General features: G+C 38.5%; 1 long non-coding RNA gene across 1 annotated transcript; it reads left to right on the forward strand.

The window, feature by feature from the left end:
- The first annotated feature begins 3,818 nt into the window (after positions 1-3,818).
- On the forward strand, positions 3,819-11,910 carry LOC128514411 (uncharacterized). The gene is made up of 3 exons (XR_008356452.1): positions 3,819-3,899; positions 9,333-9,410; positions 11,135-11,910. It is a non-coding gene; the product is annotated as an uncharacterized LOC128514411 (long non-coding RNA).
- Positions 11,911-17,835: the final 5,925 nt, after the last annotated feature.

The raw sequence follows: 17,835 nt of genomic DNA on the forward strand, positions 1-17,835 counted from the left end.
GGCTCTATCAACAAAGGCATCTATTTCTAGACTAAGGACTAAGAATACCATCAGTCTAAAAACTGTTGGGTGGTACCGTGATGTCGTAAGAAAAGCACAGAAAACACTAATTTATCTTAAAGCACTAATTTAATTTTTTAGGAAGAAGTCAGTATTTTAAAGATGGTCAGTTACCAATTACTGTTCAGACATCTAAAAGATGTTTAGTCCACCACGCAGGAGTCAGAACAGAGAAGTCTCGATGCACGCCATCCTTGTACCCTAAGAGATGGTGGGACGAGTCGGACACTGCTAGAGGATCGCAGGGAGTGTTGTGCACAGTGGGTTTCTTAAGTGCCTTAAGAAAGCTGGATAATGGTTTGTTTCCAAGCTTCAGTGTGTTAAATTTTGATCCAGTAGAGGGAGCACAGCAACAGGGTGATGTGGGAGAACTTACAGTTCAGTATGAAGGTTGAAAACAATTTGTGTAAGATCCAGTGGCGTTTACAAGCAGTCCTGCTAGAAAGGGGAACAAGCACATGAGTTGTTGAGGTGTGTGGAGGAGACCTTCCGATGTTGTAAAAGTGAAATCATAAAATCAAATGAAATCACCCTTTCACCAAAGTGAAACCTCTGAGCTATAGCTTTGCACCAAGTTTAATCTTTCAAGAGGTCTATATTTGCACATATAATAATAATAATAATAATAATAATAATAACCTAATTATATGAAAGAATTTTAAATATTAAAATCGTGTGCAGGGCTGCAATGGGACTTCCAAACTGTTGTCCAGAACCTTAACCACTAAGCTACCCCTACCCCTACATTTTTGTTGCAATGGTGCAACTGTGTCTCTTTTGGTTAAATTGAACGAAAATCTGAATTAAAACTGTTTCATTTGAACTGATAAAATGAGGTACGAGTCTAGAGAGCCATTGTTAGGCTTTCAAACCTGGATGGCCATTGACTGCTCAACCTGGTGCTGGAATTCCATACTTTCTTTTAAAGAAAAAAAAACCTGAACAACATTGGGCACCAATTAGGCAAAAGCAAATGCGTGACTGAATCATGGGTACCCGAGGCTCACCCATGCCCGTGGAAACCATATCAAGCCCATCCAGTCAGATTCTACAGAAAAGAAAAAGCAAAAAATGCTGGCCACCAGAAAATCCAGCGCACCACAGCCTGCCACACATGACCCGGCAGACAAAGAGCCCAAGGCCGCTAACATGTCCTCCAAATTCCCCAGATCCCAATCTAATCGAGAAACCATGGGTATATCCTGAACAAACAAGTCCAACCAAAGATTCCCCAAAGGATGCTTTACAGGCTCTGGTTGTATAATTATTTACAGAATGAAAATGCTTTACATGATGAGTGGGGTGTGTGATTAGGGTTTCGCTACCGAGCTTCTCCGCATCATGGTACAAGTGGAAAATGAAATGGAAATGAAATTCGCACATGAAGAACTTTCGACATCCATTTTCTGCTCACTCATCTAGCAGATGGTATTATTTAAAATAAATAACCGCTCTTCATTTTACATCTTAGCTAAAAAAATAACTTTTATTCCAAATATGGGAAAATGGTTCAGTTTCCAAATGGTATGGATAATTTTGATAATGACTTGTATATTTTACTGTAGTGCATACAATTCACACATCGGTCTGGCATCCCTTTTATTGTGTCCAGCCTCATTGTTCTCAAGATCCACCACAGATGCACCTGATCAGAATGAAACACACATTCAAAATGAACTGATGATGCACAGTTGTGTTCTGCTTTCTCATGCTAAACTGTCTAAGAATTGCTTTTAATTTTAAAGATATTACAAAGGCACTGAGATATGAAATTAACACTGACAATGAGGATCAAACCTGTTAATTGGACTAAAATATCAAATGATATTGTCTTCATCCTCTTCTTTCATAAGAAGCATGGATGGAAATAGGTGAAGCCAAAGATTACCAGTTTAAGATTAACAAGTTAACATAACTGATTCCAAAGAATAATCTTCTAATGACTGAAAATAACAAATGGCTTTAATGTACCTGAGACAAATATACCAAAAGTACAGAAAGTAAAAGCAAAAATGAAATGCAGAGTCAGTGGGCCTGGGACACTGGATGATAAATGCATCACTCACTATTGAATAATACATACCTGGCCACACATGACGTGTTTTTTTTTTTTTAACACATGAGCCTGTTTGAAATGCGTAATGAAAATATTACCAAATGGGAGAGACATGATGTATATTACACCTACTGGAAAGCAGGAAAAACAGGAAAAGGTCTCCTTGCAAGGTGGTCCCAGGGTCAGTAGAGAGGTGTGTGTGTGTGTGTGTTGCTGTGTGTGTTCGAATTGCAGTGAAAACAACTGTAAATGCAAGATATAGAATAGATCGATACTGAAGACGCCCAGGTGTAGTTTACATTGTCTCTCTGATCCACATTCCAATCTGACCATTGGCACATTTCTTAAACTACTGCACCTCCAGGAGAGACGACCAGAACCTGCCTCAGGCATCGCCTCTGACCTGCCACTGGGCATCTCTGGGAAGTACATTTACTGGTGACCTTTCTTCTCTCTTTCTTCCATTTCTAGTAGGCAAACCATCACAATAAAGGAAAGGTTTTTTTTTTCATTACACTAAAAAATTTTTTTTTTACATGCTTATTCTTTCTTTACTTTTTATTTCTTTCCTTTCTTTTCTATTTTCTTTGCAATTTTTTCTTCAGTACTTTATTTTATTACAATAATGATAATTTCTTTATATTCTCTTTCATGTCTATAATTTCTTTCTTGCTTGATTGCTTCCTTGCACATCACATTAAACAATATAATTTTTTCTTTTGTTTTTTATTCATCAAAATAAAGATTGTTACCTTAAATGCATGTTCTTCATTTTTTTTTCTTTTAATCTTTACCCTTTTCCTCTCTTTTCTTTACCTTATTTCCATTCATCTTTTCTTTCCAAAATACATCACTAAATCAATAAATAAATTATTTTCGCTTCTTTTCTTTCTTTACAGTGCAGAATATTGTGCTTTTCTTTCTTTCCTTTTCTTCCTTCCTCCTTTCTTTCGTTCCAAAATGCAAAACATCACTTTTTTGTATTTTCTTTCTATATATTTTTTTTTAAATTACCATTATTCCTTTACAATATTAAAAAACTGCTCGTTTCATTATTCATAGATTTAAAAGCCTCAAGTTACTAACTTGAAGCTGAAACAGTTTTGGCCAGAAGTAATGGCACCCCTCCTCCCCCTTATTACCCTGCTCTGTAAGTGTGTGTGTACACAGATACACTGTAATGTGCTTTCACTTATGATCAGGAGGCGGAACAGCGCGTGCTTTCAGCCTTTACGCGTACACACACACACACACACACACACACGTCTACAGTACACGCCCCCACACACCTCTCTCTGTTTCTACACAGTTTCACTCTGTCTTTTTATTTTTCGGTCTTTCCTTCATTTCTACATTCTTTCTCTCTTTCCAACGTGCACAAAATTAAAGAGTATTTTTCAAAACAAATTATTTCATTCGTTTTTGTTTAATTGTTTATTCTCTTTCTTCTATTAATGTACTGTATGATGTCGAATTACAGTCACAGCTACACATATATACAGTGTACATCTTTCTATAAATATATATGGTTCAATTATTAACATAAACGGTTAACGTTACCAAGTCGAAATTTAAACTTTGGGACAGAAGTATTGGCACCCTTCTCACTATTATTAGCTGGAATGTTTACATAAGTATGCGCGTGCTCCGTGGCCACGCCCCCTTGCTATAGGTTGTAATGGCGCTTTCCTTTATAACCAGCAGACTGAACACTTTCAGGGTCTACACGTACACGCACGTATTCACACGTCTGCTCGCTCAGATCCAGGGTCCGGACTCTCAGGTAAGCCAAATATTCTCTCTCACGTTTGTGTCCCGGGATTTGGCCAAAAGCTCATTAATATTAAAAGCGCTCAGCTTCAGTTTGATACTCATTCATTCGTGCACACGTTACCTTACCGCGGTCTATGAGTCTGGATGTAAAAAGAAATATTCTCAGGGGTTGCGACTTTTTTTTTGTGTGTTTAAAACAAGGCCACTGATTCACTAACACATGGGACGCGTGCATGTTTTCCCCCTTTAATCATTTATTCTTTTATTTTAGAACACATTGTAGTTTAAATTTAAACTTCAAAGCAGCGACTTGCAACAAGTTTGTTTTTAGTTCGAAAAACGTTTGTGCTCGTGCGTCTGGTTTGTAATATATCCATTTTAATGCATCATTATTTTTATATATATATTAGTTGTTGTTTTTTTAACGCAAAATGGGCAAAACATTTGCAAGCATTATATTGAGTGGAGATGTGTCCATTTATTGGCAAAATATTATAATAATAAATGGAAATTTATAATGCCAAACTATTTTTTGGGGGGGATTTAAAAATCTCATCAATGTGTCAGTAACCCAGCTGTTCAGGAGTATTTGTATAGATCACATAAAAAATAAAGCACTTAAAACAATAGAACTTAAACACAAAATTAACAGAAGCACACATTTATTTTTGCTTCTACAATTTCCAACTGTTTGTACATTTATGGATGGGTGACATCACTGATTTATAAAAAGAAATTTACTTAATTTTCTCTAACCGAGACCAAGTAACATCGAGTCTGATAACCCGATACTGATCCCGATACTTACTTTAAAAAAGTTTACTTGCACTACAACATCACAACACAATTTGTGATTTCTATAGTTTTGGCAGCAGTATGAAAAAGAGTATAAAATATATCAGTCTCGCTGATCCTTAATCAGGTTCAAGAATGTCCAACAAATGTTCATTTACATTAGCAGCCTTATTCATTTTGTGACTGTTAAAATCTGTTTCTCTCTGCGCCTGACTACATCCTTTCTCTAAACTGTGAGGAGAGGAATGAGAAAACAGAAGGAAAAGTAGTTCCTATCCTGAACAGCAATTGTAATAAATTAATGAAATGAACCTAAATCCAAGCTATATTAAGACAGTGCCTGTCTTATTTATTTATTTATTTATTTATTTATTTATTTATTTATCCTTCTATTGATTTTATTTCTAATATGAGAATTAATTCTTAGAACTAAACCATTAGGATTGAAAGGATTGAGATTCTGTTATTGATCTACCAGTGGTGGGTGGTTTTCATGATTATTGTGTTTTAGATTGGACAATCGGATATTTCTGTGTGTTAAATAAAACTAATTTTGAACTTTAAAGCCAAGAAGCATTAATTCGTTTATTTCTGATGCTATGAGCAGCCATGTTAATTTGGCATCACTCTGAATGATGAAGGAACTCCACTATGAGAAGGATACCACAAGTTGATTTCTCAGTTGGGGTGGCATTTTATGTAATGCTGACATGGTTCTTTATTTTACTTTATCAAGAACAAAGTGGTCACCAAGTTGTGCAAAAATTACGAGTGCCATCTATAGCAAGCAGTGCAAATGATGTTTGTTTATTAACATTTCAGAGTTGATAAATATATTAAGATTAAAAATAGTAATTGTTTTAATTGCATTTTGTTAAAACTAATTAAGTTGATCTTTTTTCTCCAGCAGTATTGCCTAGCAGTTTATAATATTTATAAAACCTATTTCAGATGAATAGATTTAAAAAGAGAAAAATGTAAAACTAAAAATATGAGCTTAGCTATGTACTGTGTATTGTTTATACAGTATGATGCCTTCCATGAACATACTGTACAAATCTCATGTTACAGATAAACTACATGCTGCAGTAAATTGCATAAAGCCTTTTGATTGAAATATTACATTAACATTCATTGGACACCTGAGGAGTAGTAATTGGAAAACGTTGTCTTATCAAGTGTTACTTTTTAAAATGTTTAATTAGTGTTAAAGAAGGGGATCCTGAAATTCTAACCTTAGGGCTTACAACCCTTTAGCTTCAAGAATTGTGCAATTGATTCACTGATTTAGTTTAATGTACCTTTTTGTTGTTGTTGTAAAAAACTTGTATACTTTAATTGTAAGTCACTTCAGCATTATTTATACCAGAACCTATTGCTCTAAAAGGATTTTCCCCTGGACCAGGATGGCTTTAGACTGATTATTCTAATCTAATCAGACTTGCTTTGAATGTAGATAACACACTTGTATGTTAAACTATTAGCATTAGGCTGTATAACTTGGTTAAAGCTAAGTTTCAGGTCATTAGCATTTTAATAGCAAGTGATGGTATTTGCACTTTTTAGAGGTACATTATCAACTTATTACCATAGCCGGTTTTACTGGAATTAACTTGATTTGGTTCTAACAGATTAATTATTACACATGGCACATTTGCTTCTTAATTTTATTTGAGTTGAATCAGAGTTGACGGGGACAACATTCCCTCATGTACTAGCCTTTTTGTAACATATTTAAATGCATCCTATCTGTTTTTATTGTTTATTTTTTAAAATAGTTTTTTCTTTTTTTTTTAATGAGAAATTCTATAAATCTGTGTCCTGGCTCCCCTAGTGCTGGCCACATTCTGGAGCCTACGAAGTCTTCGGCTTCAGCTACTACCCTGGCTTACATACGTTCACGGCAGCCATGTTGACGATAATGCATGTGAGGGGGAAGTGAGGGAGGTACAAACTGGTATAAAGGGGGGGGGGGGGGTTCTTCTACACTCAAAAGTTTGAAGAAGACAAGAAGGGGGTTGTATTGGTATTTTGCAGAACTTCATTCCATTTAGGAAAATTTTTATGTAGAACTTCACTATCAACAAGTCAGCCTAAAATGCCAGACAAAATCCACTTCTGTTGTAGTTGCCAGAGCCAAAAAAACCTACACACCATGGTTTAGGCAGCAATGACATTGTTAAAGAGCTCATACATCACATCAGGCATGAGGAGGAGCTGTGCAAGACATTTAGAAAATGATTATTGGACGGTTGTATTATTTACTGTTTTGTAGCAGTCTAGAAGGAGCACCGGCAAAATGACAAACAAAAATGTACTAGTTACTATAATTTGGTACTTTCCTTGAACGTGGAGCCTTGGTGTGTTGGAGGCTTGAGTTCTAGACCATCATGCTGGTACTTAACTAATTATTGGAATGTTAGTTAACCTAACCTACATGTCTTGGAATGTAGGAGGAAACTGGAGTACACAGAGGAAACCCACCAAGCACATGGAGAACATGCAAACTCCATGCACACAGAGACAGGAATCGAGCTTGGCCGGGAATCGAACCCGGACTCTGTAGGTGCAAGGCGACAGTGCTAACCACTATACCGCGTGCTGCCATTGTATATAGTTAATTTTGTTAAATCAAATTGCTAAATAATTATGGCAGGAGAAAAATTTAGCAAATTTGTACTAGCTTCATTAACTTCCAGAATCTGATAAAACTGTAACTTGATATTTGAACTTTTTGCAAAACAGATTTAAGAGACAAGTCCTAAAACTTCGCTAAATGCAATATAGCAATTTCTTTTTTAAATTGCTCATTCATCATCTATACTGCTTGTCCTGTACAGGGTTAAGGGGGCCTGGATCTTAGTCCAGGGGATTTGGGCATGAGGCAGGGTATACCCTCAGGGTGTAAATCCGGTAGAGCAGATACACATAGACATACACAAGCAATTTGGAAATGCAGATTAGCCTAATTTCCATGTCTGTAGACTGTGGGAGGAAACCGGAGTTCCCTGGAGAAAACCACTAAGCACGGGGAGAACATGCAAACTTAACGTGAACAGACCTGTGGCAGGTGATGAACCCTTGATCCTGGAGGCGCGAGGCTGCAGTGCTTGCGGCTACACCGCATAAATTGTTCTATGGGAGAAGAAAAAGTTATCAACTAGCATAGACTACATGGTGCATCTACATTGTAAATTTATAGTTTGTGTCCTAAACCAAACTTGCAGGTCTGTGTAGAAACCTATATAATAGCAACTTTTGCAATGTTGTGTGGCTGACTAGCAGCGTTGTTAGCAATCACACAGTGATCGTAGCGGAGGAGGGTTATATAATTGTAAATCGGCTCAAATTGTCCATCTGGTCCGCCATCGTGGATTGTGTACAGTATGTGATTAGGGATTCCAGCACGGAGGTTGCTAGCCTCGGCTAGCTGTTGGCTGTTCTTTCCACTAAGTTGCGCATTTGGCTTTTTTTTGTGTGTGCAAGCAAACCGTGTGTGTTTAGAAGTTGAGAGGATTTCCTTTCCCTTGTGTAGTGCTGTGGCGGCTGCCACAAAGAGTCTGATGCATTCTGACAGCTGGCTGTGTATTCATGTGTATGTGTGTGTGTGTGTGTTTGAGAGAGTGAGAGGAAAAAAAGAAAGAAAGCAAGACTGCCCTGTTTCCTGATTGGCGGAGACGAGGCTTTATAAAGGGGTTGGAGCTCTATAGAGGTTCCACAGTTCCTCAAGCCGTAGTTTCGAATCGATGTTTTGCTGTCCTTTTTAACCACAAAGGTTTTTAGTGGTTTTCAGTTAAGTATGTATTTTGGAAGTCTTCTTGCTTTTTAACCCTGGAGGAACTTTTTAAACCATATATCGTTACATTGGATCATTTTACCTCCTGTTTTGGCGAGAGAGGGGGTTGCTGTTGTTGTCAGGTTGGTCAAGTCCCAGAGATGTTCAGTAGATGTGCACCTTTCCCTGCACCTCCTGTACACTATTCCTATATCCAGAGATATTTTAAAAGGCTTTGAGATTCAACAACACCTTCTGATTGAATTCGAATGCAATTTCTTTTTCTTCTCCTTATTGTCCACCAACTCGCTCCAACAGCTAAACTTTTTTGGATTTTTAACCGTTCATCTCGCTTTTTCGGTAAATCCTAGATAATGGTGCATGTAGTTTAGGTGATGTAACCTTGCCTCGGCATGTTGTATCCCCCCCCTGCTGTGCTTCCATCACTGCTCAGATCCAGTGTAAATATACTTATGTAAAAGTCTTGCGTCTCTTTTAATTAGTGCTGTAGTTGGAGGTCAAACCATGGCCACATGGAGGTCTGAGACATTTAGGCACAAGGATCTGCCTTTCTGCACAAGTATGAGTTCAGGATCAGCTTGATTTTGTCTGGTTTGACACTTTCGCCCAAGGCTAGAGGCGTCCATTTTCTCAATCTGTGGTTTGTATAAAGCTTCCATCCACACGAGTTTAGAAGCTCTGATCTTTAGACAGAGAGTCAGTGACCGGTAAAAAAAAAACAAACGGTTCTTGTTTGCATTCATGGCTAAAATGATCTGACACTTTTACATGCACCGGTTGTTATTTGGTCATTGGATTTAATGCTTTATTGATTTTAAATTTTAAAAGTTCTTATTTTTTAAATTTTTGCAGGTTCAGTTCTGACAAAATCTAACAGACATGATTATCAGACTCGGGCGACTGACTCCTGGATACTTCCATCTCCTGCAGGTACGTGTTGTGAGCATGCTCATTCCTTAAATCTTCAGTAATGTTGTCTTGGTATATAGTTGAATGGTTTTATTTCTTAAATGTCCAGTGTGTGACTCGAATGACCCGCACCCGCTTCAGCGATTTGATCCTTTTTAAATCAATAAACTCGTACTATTGTATGTGATGACCTAGAAAGACTCCTGACAAATTGTTTAAATATTTAAAATTGAAAATATAAACATCATTGTGCATGCAGAGGATCACAGTATATTGTACAATTGAATTTTAGCACACGCTAAATTACGAGGGTGTTCAAGTTAAACCGGGACTTGTGAGGAAATGTCTCTTGTATGAAGGCGTAAAAAAACGATGGACTTCAAGCACAGTACAGTGATGAGACTCTTTAACCATTTAAATGGTTCAAACGTTTTAAAGAAGACTGTACGTCAACGAATGGCGTTCCCGGCTGAGGTAGCTCGGAGCCCACTGCAGTCGTTTTTCGTGATGTAGAAAGCCTGATCCATGAATATTGATGGATAACTTGTGGAAGAGACGCATCAGTCAGTGGGAACTGTACACGCAATCATTCAGGAACATCACTTGCACTGTAGGGGAAATCATCTGGGAGTTATAGCCACATGCCCTCTACAACCCTGACCTCGATCCAAGCCATTTCCACATTTTTGGGGCATCCTGGAAGGCCAGCATTTAAGACGAGAAGCAGGCAGTCCGATCATGGCTCTGATGTACCGAGAACTTTTTACCTTGATGGTATCCAAACACTAGTGAAATACAGGGATAAGTGCATTAGTGTAGCCGGGATTATATAGAGGAGTTTTTACTCTCATAACCGTGTTCTGCTGTTCTATGCAATCAAAAGTCCCTGTTTGACTTGAACGCTTTTCATATTCTCGCATGTTTGAGCACATGGTGGGTTTCTGTTTGCTTTGAAAGGTGAAAGGTTAATCGTGGCTGGGATTAGAACAATGGGGGTGGTATGTCAAACTTGGGTTGTGTTAACTTTGTGAATACCAGCCAGTGTGTATCCAGCCTGAACGGTTCTTCATTCTAATGGTTTAGAATGCGTGAAAATCACACAGCTTTATGTGACTTGCTAAGGTTTTCCAATATGATGATGTAATGCTCAAATGCATTTTGAAAAACAAGCGGCGAACATTTTACTTCCTTGTTTTTGATCTAGAGTTAATTTGTCGTGTAAAGAGTCTCATTAGTGAAGCTACCTTGTCGTAAACTATTAAGCTCAGTCTTCTGCTTGATTTGATGTTATTTTACCTTTTGTGAAAGTGCATTCGACCGCACGCTCTGTGTCTGTGTGATTTCTAAAAAAGTTTAAGGAGTTATATAAGATTATGTATAATAGGAATGATAGTGCTTTACTGTATATAGTATTTCTAAAAAAAAAATCAGTTTGTTTTCCTTTTTAAATTTTTTTATGAATATTGTTTATAGTGAATGGTTTTATTTCTAAACTAGTTTTTGAAAGAATTGCTGTAGATTCTTGTAAATCTTGTGAAACAACGTGTATCATAGGTTTAAAAAAATAATAAATTATCGTAGCAAGCTAATAATGGTCAAGATTGAGTTTTATTGCATTATTAGAAAATATTTTAGAACACGCCCAATTCCAGTATTTGAGTCTTGGCGTAAATGTATTGTTCATGAGTACTGGTAGTCTTTTCTACTAACAGTAACTCGGTTCTGTCTTCGTGTGTGTTTTGCAGAGGCAGGTAGCCGGAGATGTCCAGGTCCAGCCTCAGCACCGCTCCCTTAACCAGATCGCCATGATGCTGGCCATTATGGGTCTTAGCCTATCCTACTACAGCGCAAAACAGATGACCGAGAAGGTGCAGCGTGACCCGGTGCCCTGAACACGACCGCGGCTTTAAGAGCCATGGAGGAGGCGTAGATGCAATATTGGAAACGGAGATTTCAACACCATATTCAGCACTCTTATTTACACTACATCACTTTGACCTTTTAGGGGTTCTAGCAAGAAAAACGTCTACAAAACTAAATAGTGTGCACGCATGGCCTGGGTCTTGATAGTTGTGCTGGTTCAGGCTTCAGGGTTGCGTAATACCTTCAAGGACAAAGCTTTGGCCGAAGATCTTTCCAACGATTTATATTTAAAGGGAAGTAGCCAGTGGTGGTTTGGCAGGGATTAAAACTCTGTCTTATGTATCGATCAACTCTTGAAAGCAGGTCGCTTAATAATTAGGGATATTTTTCAAAGCTGCCTAAGTAAAGACGAGGAATTGAAAAGGCAGTTTCAATCTACACTACTATAAGAAATATAAAAAAATCTGTTTGGTGGTTGAAATTATTATTATTTTTTTTGTACCATTATAAGCAGGTTTTAGGATCAATGTTGGAGGGATGTTAACAAGCACGTCTGTGTAAAGATTTTTAAACAATCCCATATGTGACATTATCATTTTTTTATGAATGTACTGTATGTTGGTATTTAAAACTTGATGAAATAAAGCTGTGAACATTTTGCACGAGTCATAATGCACGCTTATGTGCTGGATGAAAAGCATCCTTTTTAGAAAGCCGGTCTTCCCTAGGGCCAGAGCTTTACTGTATACTCGCAGAAGCAAAACACATGATGGGGAAATTCCTGGCAGATTTAATAACCCTGGATTTCGGATATATTATTATATAACTGCAAATCTGTTGCTTCACATGAAATCTCCACACCGGCCAGATGTTATTTGATTAAATTTGTGTAGTTTTTGTACTCTGTTAAATAAACTAGCTCAAAGCGTTGTTTGTCATAAGATCTTGCTCAGCAAGATCATTTCCTGTATCCCCACAGAAGCACGGCATCTGCTAAACAGGAAGTGGCCATGCATGCAGATAATTTCCTCTATATGTTGGTTAAGCGGTAATGTACTGTAGCACCCGAATGGTGAACCTTCAGCAGTTGATGGATTGAGAGGACAAAAATGGTTTCACACCATGAAGTGCATCAGTGCTGAAAATGGCCCATGTTCTTGTGTCTTGGGCAACATTTTCATAAATCACCATCTCTGTATTGTTTCAACAGTCAGATAAGGGTTATGGTTCTTCTATGTTTTTTGTTTAATGCAGCAATCACTGTTGTCAGGGAAGTCAGGGATCGAAATCTTGCACCAGATGATTGTGGTCCAATCTTTGGTGTGTGAACTTTTCCAGAAAGAGTCGATGTGGGTGGTAAGCACAAGCCACACTAAAACTATTAAAATAAAAAATTAGCTGATTTAACAATTTTATCCGCCAAATGCAAACGTGCCTGAAGGTTAAGATCATCTGACTATACACATGTATGGATTGTCCTGATTGTTAAGCAAGTAAAGAACTAAGTGGTTCTTTGTTACATCTTGGTGTATGCTCAGAGTTACTTTTGATCAGGTCTCAGAGACACCACTTTGGACAAAATGAGGACTTATGTCTTCTGACCTAAAGATTTCTGGCCTTAGTATATCACTTATTCAGTCTCTCATCGTCTATACCGCTTTATCTTGTATACAGGGTCACGGAGGCGCCAGGACCCTTTCCCAGGGTACTTAGGGCACGAGGTGGGGTACACCCTGGACTGGTGCCAATCCAAGCTCATTAACACACTATGGGCAATTTGGAAATGCCAATTAGCTTAATCTGCATGTTTTTGGACTGTGAGGAAACCCACCAAGCATGGGGACAATATACAAACTCTATGCACACAGAACCTGAGGTGGGAATTGAACTCGGAGCCTGGAGGTGCAAGGTGACCGTGCTAACCACTAAGCCACCGTATATTTAGAAAAATAAGATAAATTTTATCTACAGTTTCTACCGAAAACAATATTCATTCAGAATTAAAGCAACATCATGCACAAAACCTTTAAAGTCTGTTATGCTGAATCATACTAGTACATTCAGGATTATTCATGCATGGTGAAGAAGTCGTGCATGATTCTGCCTTTGTGCAGGGCGGATCCCGCCCTGCATTTTTCTTCGCTCCCAATCTGTTTTGATTCACATGTGGAAGATGTAATGCACTCTGACAGGGCTGAACATTAAACTGGTTTTGGGTTAAACCTCTCCCACCAGTTCGCATCACTGGGCAATTCGATGAAAAAAAAAAAAATTCAGACTGGAACATGAGATCCGTGCTCTCATTGGCTGGTGTGATGATATCAGGAAGTCACCACAAATCTCAAAATATGTAATATAACATTCAACAACGTGTATCAAAGCAGTATATACGTGGTGTAAAAGTCTGTTTGGTGATATATTGACACTTTAAATGTTGGAGGGATGTTAACAAGTTCATGTATATAAAGATTATTAAAGACTTCCATATGTGACATTGCTATGAATGACTTGTTTTATGAATGTACTGTATGTTGGTATTCAAAACTTGACGAAATAAATCTGTGAACATTTTGCACGAGTCATCATGCACGCTGATGTGCTGGCTGAAAAGTTTGGATTCTTCATATCCTTTTTAGAAAGCCGGTCTTCCCTAGGGCGAGAGCTTTACTGTATACTTGCAAAAGCAAAACACATGATGGGAATTTCCTGGCAGATTTAATAACCCTGGATGTTAGATATATTATTGTAGAACTGCAATATAACCTAGAAACATTCCCTTGAGATTTTCGGTCCATAGAGAGAACCACCGTTCACAGGGTATGTTCTCTTTTTCAGACCTTTCTCTATTTTCTATAAACCCTAGAGATGGTTGTGCGTGAAAATCCCAGTAGATCAGCAGTTTGAGAAATACTCAGACCAGCCAGTCTGGCACCAACAACCATGTCACGTTCAGAGTCACGTACAGTACATCACCTTTCCTCCTTGTTCTGATACTCTGTTTGAACTTCAGCAGATCGTCTCGATCATGTCTTCATGCCTTAATGCATTGAGTTGCAGCCACGTGATTGGCTGATTTGATATATTGCGTTAACATGCAGTTGAACAAGTGTACTTAATAAAGTGTCCAGTGAGAGTATATATCAAGGTATGCATGCCAAGAAAGCTGTCAAGTCCAATCAAACTAATGAGGAAGATATTATATTTTCATATTTCCATGGGGAACAGTTTTACCAGAGGAACAGGTTTTTCAGAGGTAGTTATATCTAATGATCCAAAATAATATACCGCAAAAAGAAAACCAAGGCCTTGCCCTATGATTATGGCTTAGTGGTATTTGCATCACATTGTATTTGCCTGTTATAATAAATTGCACTGGCTTACATTTATAATTTATCTGCACAGAAATGATGATCTGGTACAATAAAACTGGAAGTATGGCCCCTCTCTTTTCCTTTTCCCATGCTCATTTACTCTGTTGTTGGTCCATTCAAACGAATATTTTTGTCCCTGTAGCTGTTTGTAGACTTCAGATTGCTACTGTTTATGCTATAAAACATCAGAGTGCACAAAGCCTGATTGTGAAACCCAACGTTCTTCTCAAGGCCAGGATAGCTAGGTGTTTTCCCCCTGAGTCAGCCATGATACAGCGCCCCAAGAGCAGATAAGGTCTAGGCCGTGCTCAAGGGCCCTGCGGTTGTTGTGTCTTCTGAGATGCTTTTCTGCTCAACGTGGCTGTAACAAGTTGTTACACTGAGTATCTGTTACTGTTAACCGAGCTGGATTTGTGTGAACTTTCATGCAAACCTCTCAGGAGATTGACAGTTTGAAAAATACTCAAACCAGCCAGTCTGAAACCAAGAAACAGGCCATGCTCAACATCAATTCTATTCAATTCTATTCAATTTTATTTATGTAGCACTTTTAACAATGGTTATTGTCTTAAAGCAGCTTCACAAAATTTTGCAAAACAAAAGATTATGCAAATGTGTAGGAGAAAGCAAAAAAATGTGTGTAGATCATAGTGATGTGATTGTGCCTGATGAGCAAGCCAAGGGAGATGGTGCTGGTGGCAAGAAGAAATTCCCTGAGATGGCAACAGGAAGAAAGCTTGAGAGCAACCAGACTCAACAAGGAACCCATCTTCATTTGGGTGATAATGGATAGCGGGGATTAATCTGCTGCCATACTGTGTGTTAGACAGCTGGAAGTTCAATATAACAGAAGATGTCTAAAGTCAAATTTCTGAGGTCACATTATCCCATTCTGTGGGAACACCTTAATGAATTTGTAGGTATACATGGGATTTTAAATACCCATGAGAATTGGTGGTTCAGTGGTAGGTTTCCCATGCAGAAGGCCTTGGTTTGGTTCCCATGCAATGCCCAAACCTCAGCCACTGGACACAAGCCTGGATAAAATTGGGAGGGTTGCTCCAGGAAGGGCATCCAGCGTAAAACCTATGCCAGGTTGTGTGATTGGATGGTCCACAAAAGACCAACAACAATGACATGTGTTCTAAATAGCTAAATGGAAAGGATAGGGTTGAAAATGTGTGCAATTAGATGCATAAGAGAACATAGTGGCAGTTGCAAGTCTGTTTTGGGTCTGTTGGTTATGAGGCACAACATGATGGCCATTTCATGTGCAAATACAGTATGATTCCCCATGCTTGTGAAACATTCCGAGTCCTGTGCCACCAGGGAAGAAAAAAGAAAATGCATTGATGGGGCAACTTAGTCATTTAGTACCTTCAGGTCATCAGCTGACTTTGTTTTATTGGCCCATAACGTTGCTGACCTGACCAACTGAAGCAACCCTAGATCTGAACACTGCCTCCAGAGGCTTGTGCAGTGGCATCGCTCTGGAATGTGGTCAACCTGAATTCATGAGACCATGTGAACCACTTTTTTCCATTACTGGAAAGACCTCAGGACTATCTATTATTTGGAGTAGGTTTATAAGATAAAATACTTTTTAATGACTTTTTTTTTTATTTTTTAAATGTAACAGCTTTGGACTATTTTTAGCTGTAGTAGGTACGTCATCAAGGTTACACTTAGATAGGAATAAAATTTACACGCGCACGATCCATGATGATCCAGTGGTGGTCTGAGATAGTTGCTTTCTGTGAGATAGTTGCTTTTTCTCAAATTAGGACCAGTCCAGTGCACAAGAGATAACTAATTTCTCTTGGTTATTTAGAATACCTATAACTGTAGTGGTATTTCTCAATACAATTGTAAAAGTGCACATCATTTTAAGATTGATGATATAAATAAGTTGTTGAAAGCGACAGCTGAAATCAGACCCTTCAATCGCGGATCCAATATCATAAGCCTGTTAGTTGGGCAACATGAAGCGACATCATCTCTTCCCCTCTGTGCCCTAGTGATTTATGTGTGACCACTGAATTATGTAAAACATCTCATGTAGACTAAACAGCTGTCGTGCCTTGGATCAAAATCTACATCTGTAGTTATTTCCGACAAAGAGAGAGTTAGGTCAAGAGAATACATGCCAAAGGGTTTTGAACTTCTCACTAGGATGTCATCGGATCATTATAGAAGCTTTTAATTCTTTTATTTATGCATCTGTTAATAGGAATTGCTAGAGGTTTAATACAGAAATCCGTTTTTGCATGTGCATGTTGAGCAGAATGATAGACTATAGTGGCTTTACTCTTCCTCACTCATTCTCTGTACTACTTATCCTGTACAAGGGTGTGGAAAGCCTGGAGCCTATTCCAGGAGACTTGAGGCAATTGGCGGGGAACACACCTCCATGGGTGGTGTGCCAGTCCATACCAGGGCACACAAGCACACACACACTCACATTCTTACTTCTCATAGGCAATTTGGAAATGCCAGTTATCTGCTGCCCTAGTCTTTGAACCGTGGGAGGAAACCGGAGGACCTGGAGGAAACTCACCAAGGACGTGAAGAACATACGACCTGCACACACACAGACCCGAGGCGGGAATCGCATCTTCGACCCTGGAGATGCGATACTACAGTGGTGGCTCTACATGCAGGCAGGTGAACTCAGGTCTACAGTCTTATCATTCCACAACGTTCCTACTGACGTTCCTACTGACGTTCCTACTGACGTTCCTACTGACGTTCCTACACTGTTAACTTTTGTCCAAATCCTGTGATATTAGAGAAATAAAAGAATAAAAGAAATAAATACATCGTTGATGACTATTATAAAAGTCAGGGAGTCTTTATACATGTCCTACATTCTATATCTGACTACAAGATCACCGGTTTAGTATATTTGGTTTGACATATATTGTACTTGACTAGTCAATGTGTGAGTGTGGGTGTGTGTGTGAACGGGATGAAGTGCAGGGACACCAGGCATGCAGTGAAACCGGTCTGAACCAAGTTTCAAGGCTTCTGGAACAAAAATAAACAAGGCTTTAGACCCCCGAGGGTCAAACTTGAGTCTTTAATTTAAACCTCATGGTACTAACATATACTATTGACCTACAAAAGGGCTGTAGATTAAGGAAACGAGTAAGAATTGAAATTCTGAGTGAAAATTGAAATTTAAATGAATGATTTAAACAACATTGCAACCG

This window comes from Clarias gariepinus, chromosome 26 (assembly GCF_024256425.1).
Source record: "Clarias gariepinus isolate MV-2021 ecotype Netherlands chromosome 26, CGAR_prim_01v2, whole genome shotgun sequence".
Lineage (NCBI taxonomy): Eukaryota > Metazoa > Chordata > Actinopteri > Siluriformes > Clariidae > Clarias > Clarias gariepinus.